This window comes from Scyliorhinus torazame, chromosome 19 (genome assembly GCF_047496885.1).
Source record: "Scyliorhinus torazame isolate Kashiwa2021f chromosome 19, sScyTor2.1, whole genome shotgun sequence".
NCBI lineage: Eukaryota > Metazoa > Chordata > Chondrichthyes > Carcharhiniformes > Scyliorhinidae > Scyliorhinus > Scyliorhinus torazame.
The window spans coordinates 66,782,831-66,810,284 of record NC_092725.1 but is presented as its reverse complement, the minus strand read 5'-3'; positions in this window follow the sequence as shown (position 1 = coordinate 66,810,284).

Below are 27,454 nucleotides of genomic sequence, written 5' to 3'. Positions count from 1 at the left end.
GTTGTCAAGTAAATACGAGGCTTTAAATTAATTAAGCATTTCAGCTCCTTCATGGATAAAAAAAAGACACCTGCCTCTCCTGGTGTCTCCAGTGTGTCTGCTGGTTGTAACTGTTAATGAGGCACCATGTTGTTGAAAAGCTGTTTTGCAAATCTCTTTTTTCTTTAATTGTATGGGAGGGATGACAAGACTGAATAACCATACATCAATCTTATCACAAAATTGGGGCAAGCACATGATAAGCTGATTCAACCCAATGTGATTTACACAATTATGTTGTGTGGTCCCCGCGCAAATGATAAATGTGACTAGTTCTTTCAGTGTCACGGTGGCCCTTTAAGAGTGCCTGAGGTGCTTTATGCCCTTATTATTTGTAAATCTCCGCAAAACGCCCCCCTTGTTTGCCACATAATTTCCAGTTACAGTTAAGTGTCCTGGAACATATTATACTATTGAGTCCAAACTACAGACATTTTTTTGTCAAGCCCATAGCAGATTGATTTTATTCACAAATATTTTCTGATTGTAGTTGAACATTATGTTCCTGTTCCTCAGTTTGCTCATACAAAGAGTCTTTCTGTTAGTTCGAGTGGGTGTCCACTGACTGCTTCAGCATTTCCTGCACAACTCACACTGCTCCAGAAAAGAGCCATTTCGCTCAACTGAGTTTGAATTTGATTGTCTAGGGTTAGCTCTAAAATGCGTCATGTATGAAATTTAGAGAGCGCAGCAAAGGCAGTCAACCTTTTATCTCTCTTTAAATCGGGCAAGCCAAAGTGATGGGGCTTTATTTGTTAATCCTTGACCCTACTTATATTATTGATTCATCATTAGTACTTTTACATTGTAAATAGGGGGGGAGGGGGCTCTGTTCTGTAGCAGCTATGGGAAGGCTTTCAACCACTTCTAGTTTCATAGGACATCAGGCTTTTGTCACTGATGAGCTAAACTGTGCTTGTAAAGCAAAGGGCAGGATCAATAAGTGCTGCTTCTATCTGGGTCACTGAGGCATGCATTGTGGTACAATAAGCTAGCTTTCAACCACTGATTTGGTTTCGAAAAGTTTCCATTCCTTTTTCAAGAGTCGGTAACATTAAAGGTTTCAAATTAATTCCTTCATTCTTCAGTTGTAGCCTTTGGACAAGTGTTTCTTACAGAATTTATACTGAACTAACCAAGTATTCTCAAATCATTGTAGACACCAGCCTCCATCGCTTGGCTTAGAAAAGAAAAAGCATTAATGGTTCATTGCTCTTGCCTCATATCCTTCTGTCATTTTTGTTAATCGGCATTAACAAAATCCTGACCCGGATTTAACCCTTTGATGATTAAATTATTTGAGATTTAACCCTTATGAATTAGACAGACTTAATCAGTTGAGGACGTGCCGTAGATGATGATACTATGGGCCTGTACCTGAGACTTTGTGTAGTGAATTATTCCAATACCGCAGTTTCTTCTAAGTTTAAAAAAAGGATAAAGCAAATTACTGCGGATGCTGGAATCTGAAACCAAAAAGAAAGAGCTGGAAAATCTCAGCAGGTCTGGCAGCATCTGTAGGGAGAGAAAAGAGCTAACGTTTCGAGTCCAGGTGACTCTTTGTCAAAGCTAATGCCACTGTGCCATTGTGCCGTGTTCATTTGAGTAGCAATTGCTTCAGCCAGAGGATGGTGAATCTCTGAAACTCATTGCCGCAGAAGGCTGTGGAGGCCAAAGCACTGAGTGTCTTTAAGACAGAGATAATAAGGGGATCAGGGGTTATGGGGAGAAGGCAGGAGAATGGGGATGAGTCTAAGTCTAAATCTTTTCTTTAATATGGAGGCCAGAAATGTGTACAGAACTAGTGTGGTCTGATCTAGCTTTTAAATATGTTGAATTGAATTGACTTGAATTTGATTTATTGTCACATGTACAGTGAAAATTATTGTTCTGCCTACAGTCTAGACAGCTCATTCTACACATGAAAAAAAACATAGGATATACGTAAATACACAATGTCAATACATAGGCATAGGCAGTGGGTGAGCACACGGAGTGTAGCACTGCTCAGTAGAGAAGATGTGTGAAGAGATCAGTTCAGTCCATAAGAGACCACTAAATATGGAGACCCTCCCAGAGACGCCCAAAATAAAGAGACCTCCAAGCACTCCCTTAATGAGTAACCCCCCCCCCCCCCCGACCCCCCAGAGACCCCCTGTTGGGGGTGGGGTTGGCAGGTCTTGCATTGTGGGGGAGGACGGTAGCCCTCGATTGGACTTGGCGGGCAATTCCCTGAAGGAATCATCCTTTGGCTCACCGCAAGGTCCTCCATGTCAGGGCCACACTTGTCTATACTAACCCATTTGCATCCTGCCCCGGCGCACAGCCGCGAACCTCGATCCTGACCCCAATATGGGTCTGGAACATCAGAAAAGGATCGGCGCCCGGCACTGATCTCATTTTATAATAATAATAATCTTTATTGTCACAATTGGGCTTACATTAACACTGTAATGAAGTTACTGTGAAATGCCCTTCGTCACCACACTCTGGCACCTGTTCGGGTACACGGAAAGAGAATTCAGAATGTCCAATTCACCTAACAAGCACATCTTTCAGGACTTATGGGAAGAAACTGGGGCACCCGGAGGAAACCTACGCAGACACAGGGAGAACGTCTAGATTCCGAACAGATAGTGACCCAAGCCGGGAATTGAACCTGGGACCCTGGTGCTGTGAAGCAACAGTGCTAACCACTGTGCTGCCGTGCTGCCCTTCTCCCCAATGCTGGATTCCTCACCTCACTGGGAACTAGACTACCGGCAGAGAATTTAGCCCAATGACTTTGGTCTTCCTAAACCTTCCTAATATACTTTTCCTTAAATTGGTAGTTTGCCATGGAGGATAGATTTGGATGTCCCATTGATCCTGCGAGCACTGTGATCAGGAGTCTTAAGTTCCTGACAGCGTCACCTGGTAAGGTCAGAGGGAAGGAACCAGACAAAGCGCAATCCAAACAAGTCCTCAATGGCCGATCAGGTGGAAGATACTTGTATGGTATCAATAGCTGTGATGGTGGACAAAGGCTGCAGCAGGAGGGAAATTCCCAGTCCTCCAGCTTTCCTTGTCACTGGAACCGGACCTGCACTCGTCCATGACCGTGAGTTTGCTGATGTGCATCGGCATGGCCAGGTTAAAAGATGCCCCACACCGAGCGTCCACCTTGAGGAAACAGGCATCCTTTACCAACCTGTCCCAGGACAAGATCCGGTCTCTCCCTCCATCAAGATCAACAGAGAAACCCTCCCAAACGTGGACTATTTCCCATACCTGGGGAGCCACCTCTCCTCTAAGGCTGACATTGATGTGGAGATCCAACATCATATCCAATCCGCGAGCGCCTCCTTCGGATGCCTAAGGATGTGAGTCTTTCATGACCACGATATCCGTGCTGACACCAAGATCCTCGTTCACAAAGCGGTCATCCTCCCAACTCTTCTATTCAGCTCAGAAACGTGAACTACATACAGACGCCACACAAGACCCTGGCGAGATACCATCAATGCTGTCTAAGATGGATTCCCCACATCAGCTGGGAGGACAAGCGTCCTAACGTCAGTGTCCTTGAAGGAGCCAAGAGCACCAGCATCAAGGCCATGATCTTTCGAAACCAGCCATGCGCTCTTAGGATGTCAGAATCCCGACTGCCAAAGCCAAGCCTCTTTGTCCAGCTTAAGGAAGGCTTACAAACAAGAGGAGGACGAAGGAAATGCTCAAAGACATCTTGAAGGCTTATGTCAAGAAATGCAACATAGACATCAACGCCTGGGACAGCCTTACTCAGAAGAGACCTACTTGGAAGAACCTCCTGATTGAAGGGACACATTTCTTTGAGGATTCCCGATGGCCCTGAAAAGGAGCCTGAGAAAGGAATACCAGCAATCCAGAGTCCAAGGACCAATCCCACCTCCTGGAAAAACCCGGCAAGTTTGCAGTTAAAGATGCGGCTCTGGGATCGGGCTCATCAGCCATGTAAGAAACAGAACCCATGACCAGTAAAATGGAGTTTCTTAGGTGGACAATCACACTTGCTAGTGAGTGATCACTGAAGAAGTAAGTCTTCCTAATATTTAGTTGTAGGAAGGTCTGCTCAAATGGGTGTCAGATCAAGCAGTTGTACAAAGTAGATACATCACGGGGGTCGAGAGGTGTGATGGTTAGATAGAGGTGGATGTTGTCAGTATATATGTGAAACCTTGAGTTCTTTTCATAGATGCTGTAGCTGCGAAGATGAGAAATAGGAAGGATTCAAAGAGAGATCCTTGGGGGATTCCAGATATGAGAGGGAGGGAGAGTGAGAATAGAAGTAACTGTCGGTGATTTTCCAGTTATAATTGGGTAGATGAAAATGGAACCAGAAGAGGGCAGCACCACTTAACTTGACAATGGAGTTAAGCTTAACTGATGTGGTTGCGTCGTAATGTATTTTGTGCCAGTATAACCATGGCGAGTTTGGTAGGTGGGTTCAAATTGCAGCCCAGGACCAGTGTAATCTTAGCACCCATTGTACTGTTGTGCTGAGAAAGTGCTACATTGTTGAGGATGCCAACATTCAAATGGAAGAGGTTAAATGAAAGCCCGATATTCCTTTTGAAATGGAGATAAAAGGCCCTGCAGGATGATGTAATGAAGAGCAGCAGGTGTTTATTTCCCTTGGTGAACAGGAAGCAGAACATAGGGGGGAAAAATTGAAAATTATTTTCACCATGTTCTTAGCATTGGAATTTTCGTGCAGCAAAGCAAACCAGGTTAGAAAATAGGACCAGGCACAGAGGCAGCCAAATATGTTTGCACCTTAAGATGCACATCTCTCTGCAAAGCAAAATTTTGCCTCAAGCGTTTTGATTCCTAACTCTCTCAAACTACATTCCATCCAAGTGTAATGATCGCTAACTCTGCCTGAGTACATGGAAGTAGAATGCCTCTCAGTAGGAATTAGGAAGAAAAATAAAATTGCCCTTTTATTCTTTGCTGTCACGTTGTTTAATCGGAAATAGGCCCGGCATCACAAAGAAAGACAATGACAAGGCAGGTTACTCCAGTGAGTTAGAACGTTGTCCTTTCTGTTCCAGCGCCTTGATCCAAATCAACACACAGTCAGTGTTTTTATCTCTGCTTGCTCGTAAGATATTTTGTGGCATTAGCTGGAGCTCCTTCACGTAGTTGCTTAATAGGCTTGGGTTCAAAGCATAAAACTAATCATAATTCAAAAGAAATTGATATTAATTTGACAGTTTTACTTAGATAGACTGTTGTGGAATGAGGAATCTCACACTGCGATGGCATTTTCAAACTGCCATTTTTGTTTTTAAATGAACCTGTTTAGTTATGGGCCTATGTATAAAGTTCCTTTGTTATGCTTCTTTAACAAAGGCCTGTTTACAATACACATGTCAAGCCTTAATTTACATGAAGAATATGGAAAATCATTTATGAAGTTAGTTGGCCTGGAATTATTTCCCTTAGAGCAGAGAAGGCTGAGGAGGACACAGTTAGGGTAGACAGGAAGAAACCATTCCTCTTAGTAGAGGGGTCGATAACCAGGGGGAATAGATTTAAGGTCAGGGGCAGGAGATTTAGAGGGGATTTGAGGAAAATCTTTTTCACTCTGAGGGTGGTGGGAATCTGGAACTCACTGCCTGAAAAGGTGGTAGAGGCGGGAACCCTCACAACATTTAAGAAGCAATGTGACGTACAAGGCTATTGTCCAAGTGCTGGAAAATGGGATAGGTGCTTAATGGCCGGTGCAGTCGCGATGGGCCGAAGGTCCTCTTTCTGTGCTGTAAAGCTATATGACACTATGATCTATGAATAATGTCACCCACGGTTCATTTTTACCACTGAGTAGTGAACATTGGATTCGATTTGTTTATTGTCACTTGTACTGAGGCACAGTGAAAAGTATTTTTCTGCGAGCAGCTCAAACAGATTACTTAGTACATGAAAATAAAATAAAAATAAAATACATAAAAGGGCAACACAAGGTCCGCAATGTAAATACATAACACCGGCATCGAGTGAAGCATACAGGATTGTAGTATTAATCAGGTCAGTCCATAAGAGGGTAATTTAGGAGTCTGGTAACAGCGGGGAAGAAGCTGTTTTTGAATCTGTTAGTGCGTGTTCTCAGACTTTTATATCTCCTGCCCGATGGAAGAAGTTGGAAGAGTGAGTAAGGCGGATGTTGATTATGTTGCCCGCTTTTCCCAGGCAGCGTGAAATATAGATAGAGTCAATGGATGGCAGGCAGGTTCATGTGATGGAAAGGGCTGTGTTCACGATTCTCTGAAGTTTCTTGCGGTCTTGGGCTGTGCAGTTGCCATACCAGGCTGTGATTCAGCCAGATAGGATGCTTTCTATGGTGCATCTGTAAAAGTTGGTAAGCGTCAGTGTGGACATGCTGAATTTCCTTAGGAAGTATAGGTGCTGTTGTGCTTTCTTGGATGTTAGCGTCGACATTGGTGGACCAGAACAGATTTTTGGTGATGTATACTCCTCAGAATTTGAAGCTGTTAACGAATTCACCTCGGCTCCGCTGATGCAGACAGGGATGTGTACAGTACTTTGCTTCCTGAAGTCAATGGCCAGCTCTTTAAGATCGTGAGTTAAAGCCCGATGCTAGATATATAACCTGGACTGAGGGTATGCTGTGTTGCCAGATGAGACATGGCTTCATCTACCCTCTCAGGTAGTGGTGAAAGATCCTGTGCATCCTTCAAAGATGAGCAGGAGAGTCCTCCCTGTCACCGACACAATGTTTATTCTTCAACCAAAAACAGATTATCTGCTCATTATCACATTACTGTCTGTATGACCTTGCTATGTACCAATTGACTGCTGCGTTTTCCATGATTACAACAGTGCCTACAGAGGCAATTTTACGCTCGCATTTGCCCTGAGCACCATTTAGCATGGCAAAACCTTGCAAAAATCGGAAAAAGAGATTCACACTGGCAAGATCCCATTTTCCGATTTTCCACACCTCTCGCCAATGGCGTAACAAGGCTTCCACCCAAAAAGAGCAGGAACCTCGGGCGTCATTCTCCGACACCCCAGCGGGTCGGAGAATGGCCGTTGGCCGCCGTGAATCCCGCCCCCTCCGGTTGCCGAAGTCTCCGAAGGGAGAAAAGTCGGCGGGGCGTTAATGGCGCCCAGACGTCGGAGAATGGCACGGGTCTGCGCAAGGCAGCCGATTTTGGGCCTGCCGATATTCTCCCATCCGGATGGGCCGAAGTCCCGTCGACGTGATGACCGGGGCCCGTGCCGGGGAGGGTGATGGGGGGACCGTGCCGGGGAGGGGAGGGGGATGGGGGGCCCGTGCCGGGGAGGGGGATGGGTGGTCTGTGCCGGGGAGGGGGATGGGGGCCCGTGCCAGGGAGGAGGATGGGGGGTCCGTGCCGGGGAGAGGAATGGGGGGCCGTGCCGGGGAGGAGGATGGGGGGTCTGTGCCGGGGAGAGGGAAGGGGGGGGCCGTGCCGGGGATGAGGATGGGGGGTCTGTGCCGGGGAGGGGGATGGAGGGGTGGGCCCGTGCCGTAAATCAAACCTCCTTTTAATCGGCGTCAACCTGTGCTCCAGGTTCACGCCGACCAGCGTGGAGGTGAGTGACGGCCTGGGCGGTTGGCCGCTGGGCAGGCGATGGCGTGAATGTGTGGGGAGAGGTGTGTCTAGGGTTGTGTGTGTGTGTGTGTGCGGCGGGGGGGGAGGGTGGTTAGAGTGGGCTGGGCTCCGGGGGAGTGCCGGGAGGGGGGTCCGTGCCGGGGAGGGAGATGGGGGGACCGTGCCGGGGAGGAGGATGGGGGGGTCCGTGCCGGGGAGGAGGATGGGGGGGGTCCGTGCCGGGGAGGAGGATGGGGGGGTCCGTGCCGGGTAGGGGGATGGGGGGCCCGTGTCAGGGAGGAGGATGGGGGGGTCCGTGCCGGGGAGGGGGATGGGGGGGGGTCCGTGCCGGGGAGGGGGATGGGGGGGCCCGTGCCGGGGAGGAGGATGGGGGGCCCGTGCCGGGGGGGAGGATGGGGGGTCCGTGCCGGGGAGGGGGATGGGGGGTCCGTGCCGAGGAGGGGGATGTTGGGCCCGTGCCGGGGAGGAGGATGGGGGGTCCATGCCGGGGAGGGGGATGGGGGGCCCGTGCCGGGGAGGAGGATGGGGGGTCTGTGCCGGTGAGGGGGATGGGCGGGGGGCCCGTGCCGGGGAGGAGAACGGGGGGTCTGTGCCGGGGAGGGGGATGGGGGGGAGCCCGTGCCTGGGAGGGGGATGGGGGGTCCGTGCCGGGGAGGAGGATGGGGGGTCCGTGCCGGGGAGGGGGATGGGGGGTGGGGCCCATGCCGGGGAGGGGGATGGGAGGCCCGTGCCGGGGAGGGGGATGGGGGGCCCGTGCCGGGGAGGGGGATGGGGGGCCCGTGCCGGGGAGGGGGATGGGGGGCCCGTGCCGGGGAGGGGGATGGGGGGCCCGTGCCGGGGAGGGGGATGGGGGGTCTGTGCCGGGGAGGGGGATGCGAGGGCAAGTGAGTTGGTCCACCTGGCCAGGTGCCAGCCTCCAACAGTTGGACCCATGCGGTCCATGCCACCTGGCTGGGGGGAGGAGGGGATATGGGCAATGATGCCATGCCGTCGTGTTTTCCGATCAGACTCCGGATGAGGCGGGAAACCGTGGCACACATCTGCCACCTGCTGGCACACCTGTCACCGCGTGGCACTGGCGGGGGACACCCTCTCCCCGTGTCCGTCAAGGTTACGGTGGCCCTGAACATTTATGCAACGGGGTCATTCCAGGCACCGAGTGGGGACCTGTCCGGCATATCGCAGACATCGGTGCATCGGTGCATCCGGGCAGTGACAGATGCCCTTTATGCCATGGCGCACCGCTACATCCGGACTTCCCTGTGGACCGGGCCAGCCAAGATGCCCGGGCCGAGGGCTTCTCTGCCGTGGCCGGGTTCCCCATGGTCCAGGGCGCGATTGATGGGATGCACATCGCCGTGCGGCCACCTGCAGATAACAGGGCCGTGTTCACCATTAGGAAGGGGACCTATTCGATGAACATGCAGGTGGTCTGCGATCACCGCATGATGATCCTGCACGTCTGCGCCCGTTACCCAGGCAGTGTATACGACTCATACGTGTTGTCACGGTCATCCATCCACGGCATGTACGAGGGACGCCATCCCCGGCTGAGGGGCTGGTTGCTGGGCGACAGGGGCTACCCATTGCGATCGTGGCTGATGACGCCTATACGGAGGCCATGCAATGAGGCAGAGAACCGCTACAATGATGCCCATGTAGCGGCAAGGGGAGTGATCGAGAGGTGCTTTGGCGTGCTGAAGATGCATTTCGGGTGCCTGGACCTCTCTGGGGGCGCCCTCCAGTATCGGTCAGATAGGGTCGGCCGCATCATTGTGGTGTGCTGCGTCCTGCACAACATAGCCCAACAGAGGGGCGATGTGCCGCAGGCAGAGGAGGGCGGAGTGGAGGAGCAGCAGGAAGAGGCGCAGTCCTCCCAGATGAGGGGGATGGGGGCAATGGTCAGGGCAGACGGGCTGGACACAGGCGGGTGGCTGTCCACCGTTACCGGCTGGCCCAGCGGGCACGGGACAGACTGATAGCCGCCCGCTTCACTGACTAGATGGGCGTGGGAATCGGGTAGTATGGCCACAGACCGCACACCATGGCAACAGCCGACCACCCACACCCCCCACCCATCCACCCACCCAGCACCCTCACCCCCCTCCCCAACCCCACCCACCCCACCCGCATGCACACCACCCCCCCCAATGCCGATCCACCTGCGGCACAATGGCCGGGCTCACACAGTTGCGGGTGGACGCGTGTCTATCGCAGGCCATGGAGGATGATGACAACCCGCCCTGCGATGAGCTCCTGGCTCCACATCGTTGGACTATGTCTGACCCATGGCCACAGTACCACCATCCACCCGGACCATCCCTACATGCGGCTGTGACACTGCAGCGCACGGTCCCGTCCTCTGCCCGGGGGGATGTTGATGGCGGCCCAGGGGGAAGGGGGCAGACTCACCTGGGGCTGAGGTAAGACCACCCCTCACACACACACTTGCGCTCAACGTACATGACACCCCCGCACGCTTTGGACAGAGCACAAAGGCAGCTTCTGTAGGTGTAACATTGACTTTAATAACCAAAGGAGTTCATGCACGTGCCCTAGCCCCTAAAACTCATCTGTGCCCTGCACCCGTGCCAACTTACTCAGTGTCTAATTGTTTGGCCTTACGGTCCCTTTGACTATATCTACGTGGTTCCCCAGACGGTACAGCAGAACTGGAGGTGGACTCCTGTGATTCCTGCCCTCTGACACGGGATCCCTTTGGCAGCCGTTTCCTGGGGCGTCCTGGCCTAGATGGGCCAGGCTTCGGCCCGTGCGACTGGGATGGCGAGCTGCCAGCCTGTCCTGCCCGTTGCCCACGCGATGCACCTGGGACGGAAGGGGGGGAGTCCGAGGTGTCGCGGTGTTCCGGGACCTCCCCTACAGGGGGACCCGGGACGGACCACACCACCTCCTCCTCCCTTGGGGTGCCCGATGGCCCCCAGGCCTCTACATGGGTGGGGGATGCGAACGGACTGGCCATCCGACGCCCCCCCGAAATCTGGCGCTGCCAGTCCTGGAGGCCCGTGCTGGTATCGACAGGGGTCTGCAGGTTTGCAGCCATGGAGCCCAGGGGGTTGGCAAACCCTGTCTGTGACTGTGCGACGCCGGCTCGCACATGGCCACTCGCGCCGATGCCCTCAGCGATGGCCTGCTGAGACTGGGCCATGGCCTGCAGAGACTGGGCTATGGCCTGCAGAGACTGGGCTATGACCTGCTGAGACTGGGCCATGGCGTTGAGCGCCTCTGCCATCTGGCGCTGGCACTGGCTCATGGTCTCCTGTGAGAGGGCAGCCATGTCCTGGGCCACAGACACCGCCTGCATGGAAAGCCCCAGGCCTCGCAAACCGTTCCCCATGTCTGACACCGTCGCACCCATTGCCTCCACCGACACTGCGGTGTCGGCCTGGGTGGCACGCATGACCGGCACCACTCCCAGCTCCTGGACGCAGGTGGACTCCTCCACCTGCGACTGCAGCCGTCGCAAGCCACCCGTCACCCTCTTCGCTCGTCTCCGGGTCAGTGGTTGCATCGGATCTATGTGTGGGTGTGGTAACTGCAGGAACCCGGGATCCATCTGGGTGGCAGATGTTCGGTTGGGCTGGGCTGCCCTCCGACCGCCCGGCCCCTCTGCTGCTCCTACCTCCACCTGCTGTACCGGGACCGCTGTGTTGGGCGCACCAGTGAGTGTACCAGACGCCTCATCACTAAAGTGCCCAACCGTGGTGAGTGTTTCTGCGATGGTGGAGGGTGTTGGTGACAGCAGTGGCGTTGTGTCGTGCTCGTCATCCCACTCTGAGTCCATGGCACTTTGGGGTGGGGGTTCGTCTCCACCCATCCACTCTGTGTCACTGTCCGGTATTTCGTCTTCCTGGGTAGTGCTGTCCCGGGTAGGGGTGTCCCGGGTAAGGGTGTCCTGGGTAGGGGTGTCCTGGGTTGGGGTGTCCTGGGTAGGGGTGTCCTGGCTCGGCTGTGACGGGGGCCTGTGGCTGCCCCTCTCGTCGCTGGGTGGCACACGCCTGCGTCGTCGCAGCCGCACGTGACGGGGACGTCGTCTCCCTGTTGCTCCAGGTCTCTCCGTCTCCCGTGGTGTGCGAGGGGCATGCTGCGGGCATCGCATGCCGGAGGGTCCGGGTCTCTCCGTCTCCCGTGGTGTGCAAGGGGCGTCCTGCGGGCATCGCATGCCGGAGGGTCCGGGCCTCTCCGTCTCCCGTGGTGTGCGAGGGGCATCCTGCGGGCGTCGCATGCCGGAGGGTCCGGGTCTCTCCGTCTCCGGTGGTGTGCAAGGGGCATCCTGCGGGCGGTCTGCATCTGCGGTGATGGGTGCCTCGACGTTTGCTCCTGCGATACACAATGAAGCATGCATGGTTAGACACGCAGGCAGTGATCAAGTGATATGGGGGATATGGGGGAGGGGGGGATATGGGGGATATGGGGAGGGGGGATATGGGGGAGGGGGGATATGGGGGAGGGGGGATATAGGGGAGGGGGGATATGGGGACGGGCTGTCGGTGGCTCACTTGCTAGTACGCCCCCGACCTCTGCATCAGCAAACTCCCGGTCCTCAGGTCCGCCAGCCAATTCCAGGGCCCTTTCCTCGTGTTCGGTCAGTGGCCTCGCAGGCAGTGATCAAGTGATATGGGGGATATGGGGGAGGGGGGATATGGGGGATATGGGGGAGGGGGGATATGGGGGAGGGGGGATATGGGGAGGGGGATATGGGGGATTTGGGGGAGGGGGGATATGGGGGTGGGGGGATATGGGGGATATGGGGAGGGGGGATATGGGGGAGAGGGGATATGGGGGATATGGGGAGGGGGATATGGGGGAGGGGGGTATGGGGAGGGGATATGGGGGAGGGGGGATATGGGGGAGGGGGGATATGGGGAGGGGGGATATGGGGGATATGGGGGAGGGGGGACATGGAGGAGGGGGGATATGGGTGAGGGGGTTATGGGGGATATAGGGGAGGGGGGATATGGGGGGATATGGGGGGATATGGGGGAGGGGGGTATGGGGGAGGGGGGATATGGGGAGGGGGATATGGGGGAAGGGGATATGGGGGATATAGGGGAGGGGATATGGGGAGGGGGATATGGTGGAGGGGGGATATGGGGGATATGGGGGAGGGGGATATGGGGGAGGGGGGTATGGGTGAGGGGGGATATGGGGGATATGTGGGAGGGGGGATATGGGGGATATGGGTGGGGGGATATGGGGGATATGGGGGATATGGGGAGGGGGGATATGGGGGAGGGGGGATATGGGGGAGGGGGATATGGGGGAGGGGGGATATGGGGGAGGGGGGATATGCGGAGGGGGGATATGGGGGATATGGGGGAGGGGGGATATGGGGGAGGGGGATATGGGGGATATTGGGGAGGGGGATATGGGTGAGGGGGTTATGGGGGAAGGGGGATATGGGGGATATGGGGGAGGGGGATATGGGGGATATGGGGGAGGGGGGATATGGGGGAGGGGGGATATGGGGGAGGGGGGAAATGGGGGATATGGGGGAGGGGGATATGAGGGAGGGGGGATATGGGGGAGGGGGTATATGGGGATATGGGGGAGGGGGGATATGGGGAGGGGGGATATTGGGAATATGGGGGAGGGGAGTATGGGGAGGGGGATATGGGGGAGGGGGATATGGGGGTGGGGGATATGGGAGATATGGGGGAGGGGGGATATGGGGGAGGGGGGATATGGGGGATATGGGGAGGGGGGGATTTGGGGGCTATGGGGGAGGGGGGATATGGGGGAGGGGGGATATGGGGGAGGGGGGGATATGGGGAGGGGGGATATGGGGAGGCTCACCCTGCCTGCTCTGACGAGGTTGTTCACCTTCTTGTGGCACTGGGTGCCTGTCCGTGGTGTCAGGGCTGCAGCGGTGACGGTTCTGCCACCTCCCTCCACAGACGCCGGCTGTGGCGTGGGGCAACTCTGCGGCCGTGCCCGGGATACAGGGCGTCCCTTCTCTGCTCCACTGCGTCCAGGAGCGCCTCCACATCCCGTGACTGGAACCTCGGGGCTGAGCGGCGGCCGGCCATCCAGTCGGGTGTTCCGGTCGGGTGTTCCGGTCGGGTGGGGGGGGAGCAGCGCGTCGTTAGGAGCCGTCACGCCATGTGGTGTGTATGACGCTGCACGGCATGAACCACGTGAGCAAGCGCGGATCCCGTCAAGTCTCTGCTAGCCCATTTCGGGCCGGAGACTTCGCGACGATTTTTGCGGCGTGACGCAAGTCGGATTTGCGCCGTTTTGTGCGCCGATCGGCAGACTTTGCGCCGATAACGGAGAATTTCGCCCATTTCAATATATTTTAACAAATGTTCAAACGATTAGCGGGCTTCTCCACCATATGTCCCCCGCATTTAGAATTCCCCATGTTGGTGAGGTACACAACAGGTATTTTAAAAAGTGAAGCAGTCGATGGGAACCTGCTGGAGAAGCACAGGTAAGTATAGCCCCTGGGTGGGGGGTGAACATGCCAGGCAGTGCACTGGCATTGCCACTGGCACCACCCTGGCACTGCCCCGGCGTGGCTGTGCTTGGGAATTCCAGGCGGCAGTGCCAATGGGGCCTTTCAGGGGCGCTCCATTGGCGAAAGTCCCCTTATTTGAGTGTGTGTGGGAGGAGGGAGCACGTGGGGGAGGGGGGGGGGGCAATTTGCTCCGCTGCTTGTTTCTTTTGGGGGGGAGGGTTTGCCTGGTACTTTTGATTTACACTTTAGTGCTGCAGTATCTGACAGGAAAAGCCAGCTGTACATCTGGGGAGCTGCAAGCCCGTTATCTCGCCAGAGGCAGTTTTTAGGGTAAATATCGGAAAAATCCTACCTGCAGTTCATTTTCTCAAAATAAACTTAGTGTACCCAATTCATTTTTTCCAATTAAGGGGCAATTTAGCGTGGCCAATCCACCTAGCCTGCACATCTTTGGGTTGTGGGGGCGAAACCCAAGCAAACACGGGGAGAATGTGCAAACTTCACACGGAGAGTGTCCCAGAGCCAGGATCGAACCTGGGACCTCAGCGCCGTGAGGCTGCAGGGCTAACCCATTGTGCCACGCCTACCTACAGTTTGGAAGTAGTGTGATATCCTGAGGTTGTGAAAGGCACCATGTACATGTAAGGCTCATTTATTCTTTCCAACTCTTAAAACATACTTGATGATAATGCTGAGTAAAAATATGAAAATAAATAGCTTTACTTAACCGCACTGATCTTCCTGCCTTGTTATGAGATTCCCACAGAATGCTTCAATTCTATTACATTATGAGGACCTTCCTCACTTCGTGCTTGGCCCAGATGTTTTGGTCTAAAAACTGATCCTATTATTTACAGAAGTACAAGAACAGTTTGCCCATTCAAAAGCTTGAGACCGTGTCAACAGGGAGTTAATTCAACTTGGCCAACAATGCATGCAACTGGAAAATAATTTCAATAAAATGAAAATGTGGAGATCAAAGTCCGAGGGGACATACCAAGAAACAGTAATCTGTAGAGACATTACTGAATCCATAAAAATCCAATTCATTAAAAAATATCACTTAAGTTGTTGGATGAAAGGAGATGAAATGAGTCCACAACATCTCATAAATAAAACTGTTCAATACACACACAGAAATCCCCATGACCAGTGGAATTTATTAGAGATACAATGTACCCAGCTTTAAGTTAGCAGATTGATAGAATTCCAGAAGTGCGTATCATAAAGATCTTGAGCATCATCCTAACCTTACCTTGGACTTCTGTTGTAACCGCCCCAATAGGCCTACCATAATTGGGTTACACCATTTTTCAATCTTAGAATTAGAGCTAGCCATTCAGAAGCAAAATCAGGGAATGATTATACTCGCAAACGATAATAGAAATCGGGAACTTATTTGTGCTGACTTATGCTGAAACGTAAGCTTTGTTTCAGTCTACAAAGTGCCGGGAATTCCAAAAAGTGTCTCCAGTCTCTGAGCCGGTAGTGTGAGAGTAAATCACAGAATAATACAGCACCGAAGAGACCCTTCGGCCCATCTAGTTTGCACCGACGCTTGAAAAGCACCTGACCTGCCTCGCTGATCCCAATTGCCAGCACTTGGTCCATAGCCTTGAATGCTATGACGTACCAAGTGCTCATCCAGGTACTTTTTAAAGGACGTGAGGCAACCCGCCTCTACCACCTTCCTAGGCAGTGTATTCCAGGCTGTCACCACCCTCTGGGTAACAACGTTCTTCCTCAAATCTCCCCTAAATCTCCTGACCTTAAACTTGTGTACCCTCGTAACCTACCCTTCAACTAAGGGGAACAACTGTTCCTTATTCACCCTGTTCATGCCCCTCATAATCTTGTACACCTCGATCAGGTTGCCCCTCACTCTTCCCTGCTCCAGCGAAAACAACCAATGCATATCCAATGACATTGTTTCTTCTTCATCATTGTCTTTCTGCTCTTTCGCCTCATGCCTGGTCAGCTGACAGTTCTTGGGCATCTGAAAGGAAAGCAGGAGGTGCAAGCTTACACCATCAGTGCCTTGTAAATCAGGAGAGATTGTGGGAAGAGGAGAAATGGTGTGTGCGAAGGAGGATTATGTGTGAGCATACTTTCACCTTCAATGGTTTCAGTGTTTCTTGCTCACACTTCCTTCTGAACAAGGTTCTGACTGCAACCCTTTAAGAGCTGCAGTTTGGTTTAATGCTCTGCAGATTTGCTTTAAATAGTGCTGCCCACTCCTGATTCATTGCCCTGTGCTCAGCTTACTGACAACAATCACTTAAATGGGCAGGCAGCGTGAAATTTGTGTGCTGCATCAGAAGCAATAAACATAGGTTAAATGTGTATCATGATCCTTGCACCAAATGTCAAGTCCTTATTGAGTTTTGCAGTCCGAAAGTGTTGACCGTTTCAAGCATTTTCTCCCAACAGTGTAAAAATACTTGTAATCATTTTTGAAGCATTTATCAATATGTCTGCAGGAACTGTTGTTCATCAATTCAACTCTTTCTTTTTCCATTTTAATATGCACTTTAGTGGCAGTACTGGAATCCGTCTTCGGTAACCTTTTCAGTTATCAGGTGTCAACCCAGCTCAGTTGAGACATTCTCACCTCGGAATCAGAGGGTTGTGTGTTCAAGATCCCACTCCAGAGCACTCGAGTGTAAACTATGAGGTGACATTCCGGTCGTACTGTAGAGATGCTACACTGTTGGAGGCGCTGTCCAGATGAGATGTTAAACTGAGGCCCTATCTGCTCCCTCAGTTGGATGTTAAGGATCCCATGAGCAGGACAACAGGGAAACTGGAGGCCGTTGGCAATGGCGATTTGTTTGCTTAATTCAACAGGACTATGACGGCATGCCATTACTTTCAGAGACTGTTTGTGATGTTTCAGTGGCAAGTGCACTGAACGGATGTGGATTCTGTGCACTTTCAGGAGCTTTGCGCTGCTTTTCCTTGTTTTGTCAACCTTGACAAGTGTTAGTCTTGTCTTCTAGAGGGAGCAACCACAGCATCGCTGAAAGGGCATCGCATGTTCCGTGTGGCTATGTGAATGGATCGGTGTGCCTCATGGAAAAGGCCTTAATTAATGCACTGATATGCCATTCTCTGCTAAACTTCAGGCTTTTGGGGTCATTCAAGACCTATTGGCACTGATTTGCTTGCTTCTTTAGGATTTAAAAGTGTGGTTAGCACGGCTGCCTCATGGCGCCGAGGTCCCAGGTTCGATCTCAGCCCCGGGTCACTGTCCGTGTGGAGTTTGCACATTCTCCCCGTGTTTGTGTGGGTTTCACCCCCACAACCCAAAAATGAGCAGGGTAGGTGGATTGGCCACACTATTTTGCCCTTTAATTGGAAAAAATTAATTGGGTATTCTAATTTTATTTTAAAAAAGGATGTAAAAGTGAAAATAGGAAATCGAAATGGCATGTTCTTAAACACAGAAGCAGAGACCGAACAAAAACTGACTCCCTGGTTGCTTCCATCTTGAGCAGTCTCAATGTCTGATGCCATTCCCTTGGTCGCTTTCTGGCTGTTGCTGTGCAGGCCCCAAGGCCTCCCTCTCCCGGTTACTAACTCCCTCTGCCTGACGAACATTGGGTGAATGAATAGCCTCCATAAAATGAACTGGGGACCGAAGTTGGGCAAAGATCTGTCCACCACTGTTTATCTAACTCTCATTCTTTTAAAAGTGTGTCCCATTGGCCTTGTATAATTAACTAGTGGGAACAGCATTTCTTTGTCTACATTATCTAAACCCGTCTTATGAGCTGCTGACAAATGTCCACCCAACCTCCTTTGCTCCCAAGGAAAATAACCATGCATGGGTTTCTTAATTTCTGTAACAATGATACACGCAAAGAATATTTTTTATTTTACCCTGCAGAAGATAATCGATTTATTTTCAAAGTTCTTCAATAGAGATACAAATTTCTCCTCTGACTTTCATACCTCTGTCTATATCCTGACAGCAGCACTAACTCGAAGCATGCCACAGGAAACTTCTCCAATAATTGGGCAATTATTGTGCCAGATCATGTTCAGTGGGGGTGGGGAGTAAAAAAGCAAGATGGTAGTTTAATTTACGTTGCTCATGACTATGCTGCAAAAATGGAGAAGAATTAACTGCCAGTGTTATTATCAACACCATCAATAAACGTCTCGCTCCATAGTAATATCTCCTACCTCACGGAAATACCTCCAAAATCACTTCCGCACAGTGGAAGGACCTCATTTGCCGTGAGTGCCTTTCAAGCAGCCACTAACACTCACGTGGTCATGTGCTGAAACACTACAGTGAATGCTAAAGCTGAATATACATGAGATGCCGTTTGGATCCTGAAAATATGCACAAATACTTCTCTGCTCCATGAGAGAACAGTATGCATACAATCACGATTACCCTAAATAGCGAAGACCATATTCAAATGCAGGTGATTGTACCTCTGAACATACATTGTGCAATGGACTCTTAAAAGGGGGAATCAATTTGCTGCTAAGCACGATGATCAAAGCTATCCTTTATAAGAAAATGTAAAAGCAAGCCATTTCACATCATGTTACTGCTTTGAAAGGAACTTGAGAAAAAGATTTCCAGCACTTACTACAGCAAGCTCCAAGCGAGATGATACTGCAGACAGTCATGGTTTATTCAGATTATGGCTGTGTACTTAAACATATCTGCTAGCCAAGAACGAGCAGGAATCAATGTGTTAATTGGAATTCTTTGTCAGCGTCAGATACATCTTCCTGGAACTGAATGTAATGTGCATTTTAACATGCAGCCCAAACTGCTTTATCCATACGTGGCACCGTGTGTTTTCAGAAAGCTGTGTCTTTGTTGGTCTGAAGTGAAAGCATTTTGCGAACTTGAAAACTCTCACTGTGAATAATTGTTACATTAATAAGTGGTGCTGAATATCGCCATGTGTCTGGCACAGAACCCCAGCTATCCTTCTGTTGGTGCACTTGAATGCACCGTCTTTAGGAACTGCTGATCTATTGTAAACAGTTGGATCTGGACCCAGAATAGGCAGACATTAAAATAAAATTGTAAATTCATATTGAAATAGTATTTTGACCTTCTTAAAGCATGTTTCAAGCTTGCTGAAGGAGATGGTTTGGTGTGTCCAGAACCTGAACAAATATTGAACAATTACAACATTAATGCAAAGAGTGGGGTGGCACAGTGACACAGTGGTTAGCACTGCTGCCTACGGCACTGAGGGCACGGGTTCGGCCCCAGCCCCGGGTCACTGTCTGTGTGGAGTTTGCACATTCTCCCAGTGCATGCATGAGTCTCACCCCCACAACCCAAAGATGTGTAAGGTAAGTGGATTGGACATGCTAAATTGTCCCTTAATTGTGTACTCTAAATTTATTTTTTAAAATGCAAAGAGTGTTAGAAAGCTCTTCTCTCTAGCAAGTTAACTCTCCCCTCATGACGTACAATTGTAGTTTGTCAAGCCCCAGAGTTTTTCTCTCGGTACCTTGCTTGGTAGCATATTCCAGACATTAATCATTCTTTGCGCCAAGATGATTTTTTCCTGGTATCTGATCTAAATGTACTTTTCATTCAGGGAGAACAGAAAGGATGAATTATTAGGGAAACACTTTCCTGGTGTTGGTGAACATCCAATTAGATTTCTCCAGAAGTTAAGTTTCAGATCCTATGTATATACGTGATGCCTGTGCATTCCCTTCTTTCTGAATGCTTCTCCGTGACCTCTATCATGTTAATGGAGTTGAATGCAACTTTTCTTTTTCTTGTCCAGTTTAAATACACCTTCGCTAGCAATTGTTTTTGACTCAGAGAGGTGATAACAGGTTCAGGAGAATCCACTATAGTTTCTTTCCCTATGTTCGTGGCTATATGCATTTATAAAATATGTTTACTGAAATGTGCATTTTGCCTTGTTATACAGCACCTTTAAGATTCTTTTCTCGATGTTTGTCGATATAGTTCTTCACATTTTAAATAATTTTTAATCTTTATTGTCACAACTAGGCTTACATTAACACTGCAAGGAAGTTGCTGTGAAAAGCCCCAAGTCACCACAATACAGCACCTGTTCGGATACACAGAGGGAAAGCAATAGTGCTAACCACTGTGCTACCATGTAATTCAATAGATTTAATGTGTTCCTTCGTTATTGATGTATGATTTGTGTATGGAGGCGCAAGGCTTGGGCATAGTTCTTAATGAGCATTGCATCCATTTTCACAAGAGAGACATTCGGCGGGATTCTCCGGCCATGTTCACCTGGCAACCGGAGAATCCCGCCCAAGGTCAATGGAGTTCTCCATTGTACACGGCTCGCCCATGGCGTCCTTGCGGCGGGCGGGGTGGGAGAATCCAGCCCATTGTAGTTAAGGAGGAGGAGTGTGAACTATTGACTGGGATAAGCTCATTGAGGGAGGAAATATGAAGGTGCCTAGAGTATCCTTGGAAGAGCATAAATTACCAGGCCCAGATGAAATGCATCCCAGGCTGCTGTGGAAGGCAAAGGAAGTGATAGCTAAAGTTCTGACCATCACTTCCCCAATACTCTCTGGCTACAGCCGTCATGCTGGAAAACTGGACTGCTAAGTTGTACCGCTGTTTAAAAAGGGATAGCTCAAATTAATTTCAGGCCAGTCAGCCTAACCTTGGTTGTGGGCAAACTATTGGAGAAGGTTCTGAGGGATGATATAAATCATCATTTAGAAATATACAGATTGATCAGGGAGAGTCAGCGTGGATTTATTAAGGGAAGGGTGTGTCTAACTAATTTTTGAGATAACAAGGAGGGATAATGAGGATAACACATTTGACGTAGTCTACTTGGATGTTTGCAAAGATTTTAACAAGTTCCTGCACAGCAGAGTAGTCAGAAAATTAAAAGCTCCTTGTATTCAAGGGCAAGTGGCAAGCTGGATCCAAAATTGGTTCAGCGGCAGGAAGCAAAGGGGAACGGATCAGTGAGTAAGCGAGTGTTTTTGTGACTGTAAGGCTGTTTCCAGTAGCATTCCACAGAGCTCAGTACTGGTCTCCTTGCTATTTGTGGTACATGTATCAATGATTTAGGCTTCAATGTGGGGAGCATGATTAAGAAGTTTGCAGATGATATGAAAATTGGCTGTGTAGTTGATTGTGAGGAAGAAAGTTGTAGACTGCAGGATGATATTAATGGACTGGTCTGGTGGACAAGAAAGTGGGAAATGGAACTCAATCCAGGGAAGTGTGACAGAATGCATTTGGGAAGGACAAACAGGGCAAGGAAAAATAAATAAATGACAGAATTCTGAGAAGTCGAGAAGAACAAAGTGACTTGGAGTAAAAGTCCACACATCCCTTGGTTCACTGTCTGTGTGGAGTCTGCACCTTTGCCCTGTGTCTGTGTGGGTTTCCGCCGAATGCTCTGGTTTCCTTCCACAAGTCCCAAAAGATGTGCTGTTAGGTAATTTGGATATTCTGAATTCTCCCTCTGTGTACCCAAACAGGCTGGCAACTAGCGGCTTTTCACAGTAACTTCATTTCAGTGTTAATGTAAGTTTACTTGTGACAATAAAGATTATTTAAAAATTTTAAATTAATTTAATTTAATTTAAATATTGCGAGGCTAAAAACAGGATTTGCGTTGGCAAGATCTCAGAACGTGATCTTCCCAGGCCCTTACCAATGGTGTGATCAGAGTCGCGCCCAAGAAGGGACAAACCTGATTTGCATCAATTTGAATTTACTATAATATACTTAAGTTGAGTGGTATTTTTCACCTAGAGTGTGGTAGGGGTTTGGACCTCAGTGCCTGAAAGGGTGGTGGAAGCACAAAATTATTTCAGAGTTGCTGTGAGTTGAAAGGACACAATATACTTGGTCTCAGTCCGTGACCAAACATGAGGCTAAAAAGATGCAGAGGATCTCATGGCGGATGAATGGAGAAGTTCACCCTGGTGGCCAGGCCAGAATTTATTCCTCAATCAACATCACCAGAAAACCAATCATCCAGACATTATCCCTTTGCAGTTGTAGGACTGTGCTATTTGCAAATTGTCTGCAGGATTTCCTACATTTTAACAGTGACTCTTCTTCAAAAGTGCTTAATTGGCTGCAAAGCACTTTGGGACATTGAGACTCTGTGAATGGAACCAAATGAATGCAAGTCTTCTTTATGCCATCAAAGTGATAAATGTTAGTGCTGGGTGTGACATTATCATAGATGTAAAGAACTGCAAGGGTTAATGTAATGTCTAAATCAACCACCAGAGGGAGCTAGATGGACAACTACATAAGACATTGATGCCAAGCCTTGTGGTGAGAGTTTGAGGAGAAAGCTAGAGAACAGACTGAAGGATAGTGTGAGTGTGAGTAGGTTATAGTTAATGTAATAGTGTACAGATTAGTAGTAGATGAGTGTAGATTATATTTTTATTAGCAACTGTGTAATATATAGGAGTAAGTGTTGAATACAATTAAGTAGTGTTAATAAATTTGTAGCTTTGTTCAATTTAAAGCTATTTGTGGTCTTAGCAACACAAATAACACCACACGGGGGTGTGGATAACCTTCTGATTTTGAGTGTCAAATGTCGGGAACATAAAGCCCTGCTGACCAACTGTAATAAAACCAACGACAGAGCTTTCATCATATGTGTTAACCATAACCCTTAACCTCAATTGTTCTTGTTGAGGTGAATATTACTGATGGGTTACAGAGGAAATAGATAAGAAAATGAGGGAGAAAGGACAAGAAGGATATGTTGATGGGTTAGATGAAATGAAGGGGGGGGGGGGGGAAATGAGGCTGATGTGGAGTATTAATCCTGGCATGGACACGATGAGATGAATGGCTTATTTCTGTGCTGCAAATGTTTTGTAACATTTTATAACAGGATATCATTTGAGATGCAAAGCCACATATTTGCCTTTTAATCCGTAAAATCGAAGATGCTCTTATTTATTGATTTTTTTACCTCTCTTACTCATTGATTGATGCATTCAGTTTTGAAACAGTTATGTTGCTGGAATATGATTTCATTAGTGGGAGCAGCAGAAATAATGGGCGTCATTCTCCGACCCCCCAGCGGGTCGGAGAATGGCCGTTGGTCGCCGTGAATCCCGCCCCCGCCGGTTGCCGAAGTCTCCGAAGGGAGAAAAGTCGGCGGGGTGTTAATGGCGCCCAGACGTCGGAGAATGGCACGGGTGTGCGCAAGGCAGCCGATTTTGGGCCTGCCGATATTCTCCCGTCCGGATGGGCCGAAGCCCCGTCGACGTGATGACGGGTCACGTCGACGTAAATCAAACCTCCTTTTAATCGGCGTCAACCTGTGCTCCAGGTTCACGCCGACCAGCGTGGAGGTGAGTGACGGCCTGGGGGGTTGGCCGCTGGGCAGGCGATGGCGTGGCCGCAGTCTGAATGTGTGGGGAAAGGTGTGTCTAGGGTTGTGTGTGTGTGTGTGAGCGGCGGGGGGTGGGGGGGGGGTGGTTAGAGTGGGCTGGGCTCCGGGGGAGTGCCGGGGAGGAGGTTGGGGCCCGTGCCGGGGAGGAGGATGGGGGGCCCGTGCCGGGGAGGGGGATGGGGGGCCCGTGCCGGGGAGGAGGTTGGGGTCCGTGCCGGGGAGGGGGATGGGGGGGGGGTCCGTGCCGGGGAGGAAGATGGGGGGCCCGTGCCGGGGAGGGGGATGGGGGGCCCATGCCGGGGAGGAGGTTGGGGTCCCTGCCGGGGAGGGGGATGGGGGGGGTCCGTGCTGGGAAGGAGGGTGGGGGGCCCATGCCGGGGAGGCGAATGGGGGGCCTGTGCCGGGGAGGACGTTGGGGTCCGTGCCGGGGAGGAGGATGGGGGGTCCGTGCCGGGGAGGGGGATGGGGGCGGGTCCGTGCCGGGGAGGAGGATGGGGGGCCCGTGCCGGGGAGGGAGGATGGGGGGCTGTCCGTGCCGGGGAGGAGGATGGGGGGTCCGTGCCGGGGAGGAGGATGGGGGGCCCGTGCCGGGGAGGAGGTTGGGGTCCGTGCCGGGGAGGAGGATGGGGGGCCCGTACCGGGGAGGGGGATGGGGGTGGGTCCGTGCCGGGGAGGAGGATTGGGGGCCCGTGCCGGGGAGGGGGACGGGGGACCCGTGCCGGGGAGGAGGTTGGGGTCCGTACCGGGGAGGAGGATGGGGGGCCCATGCCGGGGAGCAGGTTGGGGTCCGTGCCGGGGAAAATGGATGGGGGGTCCGTGCCGGGGAGGGGGATGGGGGTGGGTCCGTGCCGGGGAGGAGGATAGGGAGCCCGTGCTGGGGAGGAGGTTGGGGTCCGTGCCGGGGAGGAGGATGGGGGGTCCGTGCCGGGGAGGGGGATGGGGGCGGATCCGTGCCGGGGAGGAGGATGGGGGGCCCGTGCCGGGGAGGGGGGATGGGGGGTGTCCGTGCCGGGGAGGTGGATGGGGGGTCCGTGCCGGGGAGGAGGATGGGGGGCCCGTGCCGGGGAGGAGGTTGGGGTCCGTGCCGGGGAGGAGGTTGGGGTCCGTGCCGGGGAGGAGGATGGGGGGTCCGTGCCGGGGAGGGGGATGGGGGGGGGCCGTGCCAGGGAGGAGGATGGGGGACCCGTGCCGGGTAGGGGGATGGGGGGGGGCCGTGCCGGGGAGGAGGTTGGGGGGGGTCCGTGCCAGGGAGGAGGATGGGGGGCCCGTGCCGGGTAGGGGGATGGGGGGGGCCGTGCCGGGGAGGAGGATGGGGGGCCCGTGCCGGGGAGGAGGATGGGGGGCCTGTGCCGGGGAGGGGGATGGGGGGGGGCCGTGCCGGGGAGGAGGATGGGGGGCCCGTGCCGGGGAGGGGGATGGGGGGGCCCGTGCCGGGGAGGGGGATGGGGGGGGGCCGTGCCGGGGAGGAGGATGGGGGGCCCGTGCCGGGGAGGGGGTGCGAGGGCAAGTGAGTTGGTCCACCTGGCCTCCAACAGTTGGACCCATGCGGTCCATGCCACCTGGCTGGGGGGAGGAGGGGATATGGGCAATGATGACATGTCGTCGTTCCCCCCTCCCCCCACCAGTCCGTCATGTTTTCCGATCATCCAGCGATGTTGGCCGCCGTGGCGGCAGCCGCTATGTCTATGTTGCCCTGGATGAGGAGGAGGAGCGTGCCAGAGAGGCGGCGCAGGCTGCCGCAGAGGGGCAGGTGGCAGCCGCCCAGGCTGAAGGGACACCTGACCGACAGGACGAGGAGGGGGAGGAGGACGTCGCGGCCCCATGGCAACGGAGGCACCTGAGGGCGCCCCGTGTGTAGTGGCAGTCATACCAGGACCTCATGGACCGGGAATGCAGGAGGAGACTCCGGATGAGGCGGGAAACCGTGGCACATATCTGCCACCTGCTGGCACACCTGTCACCGCGTGGCACTGGCGGGGGACACTCTCTCCCCGTGTCCGTCAAGGTTACGGTGGCCCTGAACTTTTATGCAACGGGGTCATTCCAGGCACCGAGTGGGGACCTGTCCGGCATTTCGCAGACATCGGTGCATCGGTGCATCTGGGCAGTGACAGGTGCCCTATATGCCATGGCGCACCGCTACATCCACATCCCTGTGGACCGGGCCAGCCAAGATGCCCGGGCCGTGGGCTTCTCTGCCGTGGCCGGGTTCCCCATGGTCCAGGGCGCGATTGATGGGATGCACGTCGCCGTGCGGCCACCTGCAGATAACAGGGCCGTGTTCACCAATAGGAAGGGGACCTATTCGATGAACATACAGGTGGTCTGCGACCACCGCATGATGATCCTGCACGTCTGCGCCCGTTACCCAGGCAGTGCACATGACTCATACGTGTTGTCGCGGTCATCCATCCCCGGCATGTACGACGGACGCCATCCCGGCTGAGGGGCTGGTTGCTGGGCGACAGGGGCTACCCATTGCGATCGTGGCTGATGACGCCTATACGGAGGCCACGCAATGAGGCGGAGAACCGCTACAATGATGCCCATGTAGCGACAAGGGGAGTGATAGAGAGGTGCTTTGGCGTGCTGAAGATGCGTTTCAGGTGCCTGGACCTCTCTGGGAGCGCCCTCCAGTATCGGTCAGATAGGGTCGGCCGCATCATTGTGGTGTGCTGCGTCCTGCACAACATAGCCCAGCAGAGGGGCGATGTGCCGCAGGCAGAGGAGGGCGGAGTGGAAGAGCAGCAGGAAGAGGCGCAGTCCTCCCCAGATGAGGGGGATGGGGGCAATGGTCAGGGCAGACGGGCTAGACACAGGCGGGTGGCTGTCCACCGTTATCGGCTGGCCCAGTGGGCACGGGACAGGCTGATAGCCGCCCGCTTCACTGACTAGATGGGCGTGGGAATCGGGTAGTACGGCCACAGACCGCACACCATAGCAACAGCCGACCACCCACACCCCCCACCCATCCACCCACCCAGCACCCTCACCCCCCTCCCCAACCCCACCCACCCCACCCGCATGCACACCACCCCCCCCATTGCCGATCCACCTGCGGCACAATGGCCGGGCTCACACAGTTGCGGGTGGACGCGTGTCTATTGCAGGCCATGGAGGATGATGACAACCCGCCCTGCGATGAGCTCCTGGCTCCACATCGTTGGACTATGTCTGACCCATGGCCACAGTACCACCATCCACCCGGACCATCCCTGCATGCGGCTGTGACACTGCAGCGCACGGTCCCGTCCTCTGCCCGGGGGGATGTTAATGGCGGCCCAGGGGGAAGGGGCAGACTCACCTGGGGCTGAGGTAAGACCACCCCTCACACACACACTTGCGCTCAACGTACATGACACCCCCGCACGCTTTGGACAGAGCACAAAGGCAGCTTCTGTAGGTGTAACATTGACTTTAATAACCAAAGGAGTTCATGCACGTGCCCTAGCCCCTAAAACTCATCTGTGCCCTGCACCCGTGCCAACTTACTCAGTGTCTAATTGTTTGGCCTTACGGGCCCTTTGACTACGTCTACGTGGTTCCCCAGACGGTACAGCAGAACTGGAGGTGGACTCCTGTGATTCCTGCCCTCTGACACGGGATCCCTTTGGCGGCTGTTTCCTGGGGCGTCCTGGCCTAGATGGGCCAGGCTGCGGCCCGGGCGACTGGGATGGCGAGCTGCCAGCCTGTCCTGCCTGTTGCCCACCCGATGCACCTGGGACGGAAGGGGGGGAGTCCGAGGTGTCGCGGTGTTCTGGGACCTCCCCTACAGGGGGACCCGGGACGGACCACACCACCTCCTCCTCCCTTGGGGTGCCCGATGGCCCCCAGGCCTCTACATGGGTGGGGGATGCGAACGGACTGGCCATCCGACACCCCCCCGACATCTGGCACTGCCAGTCCTGGAGGCCCGTGCTGGTATCGACAGGGGTCTG